This window comes from Drosophila santomea, chromosome 3L (genome assembly GCF_016746245.2).
Source record: "Drosophila santomea strain STO CAGO 1482 chromosome 3L, Prin_Dsan_1.1, whole genome shotgun sequence".
In the NCBI taxonomy this organism is placed as follows: domain Eukaryota; kingdom Metazoa; phylum Arthropoda; class Insecta; order Diptera; family Drosophilidae; genus Drosophila; species Drosophila santomea.
In genome coordinates this window covers 25,392,286-25,394,787 of record NC_053018.2, presented here as the reverse complement: position 1 = coordinate 25,394,787, position 2,502 = coordinate 25,392,286, and the positions used below count along the sequence as shown (strand labels likewise).

At 41.2% G+C, this 2,502-nt stretch overlaps 1 long non-coding RNA gene across 1 annotated transcript; it reads left to right on the top strand.

Moving 5' to 3' along the window:
• Positions 1–916: 916 nt before the first annotated feature.
• On the top strand, positions 917–2,153 carry LOC120448805. The gene is made up of 3 exons (XR_005616145.1): positions 917–1,064; positions 1,196–1,453; positions 1,520–2,153. It is a non-coding gene; the product is annotated as an uncharacterized LOC120448805 (long non-coding RNA).
• Positions 2,154–2,502: the final 349 nt, after the last annotated feature.

Sequence of the window (2,502 nt, the reverse complement as noted above, 5' to 3'; positions counted from 1 at the left end):
CACGTGGTAGGATTTCAACGCTATTCGGAGGTCTGGCGTGCAGTTTTCCTTGATGATGTATCCTGTCCAGCGTTTCCTTTTTCCCATACCCAAGGGGTCTTATCAGGGTCTGCATCTCGGCCATGTAGTCCTTGAATGCTTCCTTAAACCCTTGCTTCCTTTGTCTCACCTTGTCCGCGAACTTCGTTAAGTAACCCCTGGGCAGGAAATACGTTTGGAAACTATCTATAAACTCGGCCCAAGTCCTCCAGTGCTTGTTGTTTGATATGTACCACTTCACAGCCTTTACCTGCATTAATTCCGACATGGCTCGGTGGATCATGTTCAGGTCCAAGCCGTACGTGTTTGCAGACCACTCCACCTGCTCCAGGAATTCGAGGGGTTTTTCTTCTCCGTCAAAACGAAAAAAACATTCCCTGACTTGTTTCGCTACTTTTGCGTAGTCCGGCTGGCTGGGCGACAGACAAAGGTCGCACATTTCAACGAAGATCTTCCGCTCATTCGGCATTGGTGTAGTCCTTTCACACATACATCCAGATGGCATAGAAAGACCCATAGCATACGCATGAAAAACCTTAGATGTTCATTAAGTTCAATACAGCCAAATTAAAAGGAAGCTCATTCAATTATATTTGGGGTAAAGAACAGTTCATGAAAATGCAGACGCACTCTCACGTCTTCCTATTAGGGGGAAAGCTTGCTATAACATCGTCGATGTATCCTGTCCAATAAATGCCGAAATCATCATTGAAAATATAAAATATATGTTTTGAAAAAAGTTTATCATTTCGTATCAACTGGTTGGCCAAAGCAGCAGCATGATTCCGAAATTCTGTCATATTTCAGTCGCAGATTTCCCTTGACGATTAACAACAATCTGCTATGTCTCCACTCGGACAGAATTATTATTCATCGTTAGCTTTGAAATAAAATTCTGAAACTCCTCCATTACGGTCACTGGGGAATAGTTCACATGAAGCAACTAACTCGTCAAAACGTCTGGTGGCCAGGTATCGACGAAGATATTGCACAACTAACCAAGAGCTGCAGCGTTTGCAAGATAGGTAACCCAGCCCCAGCTAAAGAATTCCAAAGCTGGCCCAAGGCTACATAAGCGTGGGAAAGAATACACATCGATTTTGCCGGTCCAATATTTGACTCAATGTGGCTAATATGCGTTGATTTTTATTCCCAGTTCCCGTTTATAACACAGATGTCATCGACTACAACTGCAAATACAATATCTGCACTTACAGCCATATTTGCGATCGAGGGTTACCCAAAAACGTTAGTTAGCGATAACGGACCGCAACTTACCGCAGAACCATTTAAGGATTTTTGCCTTTTGCACGGAATTAATCACCTAACAACAGCCCCATTCCACCCAGCATCTAATGGATTGCAGATCGTTTTGTGCAAACTTTTAAAACCTCAGTTACTAAAAACATAAGGGGTGGGTATCCAGTAAGAACAGCTGTTATGAAATACCTAAGCTCATATCGTTTTACGCCTAACTCAGAAGGTAACATCCATAGGTGTCATCAAGCGCCACATTAACCAGATCAAACCGAGATCCGATTCAGAAGAAATTGAAGACAAAAGTATGTTTTGGTGAATGTTCGAAAATCCAAGTCCGCAAAAGATAGTCGCAAACTCTAGACATGAAGAAAACCATCGGTTTTTTCATCACAGCCTCTTCAGTCCATACCAGTCTCCGATGAAGTACCAGCAGAGTCATAGCAAGAAGTCCTTCAAAAGCCACAGAAGCGCCGATCGGGTATTCCCATTCGAAGCAGTACCCGATCTCGCCAAGTAGTCAACAGATTCCGGCCCACAGATATCAGAAGGCGTAAAACTACTAACAAAATGAAATTTTAGCGGAGAGATGTGATATGTATTGCAATTTCTAAAAAATATTGCATCATCCATTCCTACAAGAGTTCCCTGAAAATAGCCTTTCTGGCGCAACCTATATTTACCATTGCATCATCTATTTACCTGTACACACAAATACTAATATAACTGAGACATGTATAAAAGGAGCCGAACATAGCCAAACACAATAACACAATATATTATTTATTAATACGTATCCACATATTGAAGTTTATGCTCAGTTCATCTTGAAGTTATTAAATCTTGAAGAGTCTTAACAGTCGATAAAGAGTCCATAATTCCTTGGGAATCCGGAAAAAATAAGGTATGTGAGGACAGTTAAGATAGCCAATACAACAATCCCGATTGCTAAAAGTTAAAATTTCGTGGTCCTTCCAGCCGGATCTATTCTGATCCACCCCTTGCGCCCCTTGCGGATAAAATCAAGATAAGTATGATTTTATTTTCCCTTCCGTCCGTGGTCGCCATACTCCTTTTTCGGACGGCGTTTCTTTTTTCGTTCCATCCGATTCTTAAATTTAGTGAAAAGTGATATATATAAACATAAACATATGTACGCCGGCTGCAGAGAAGTATTTATTATTTTTTTAAGTACATACATTAGCA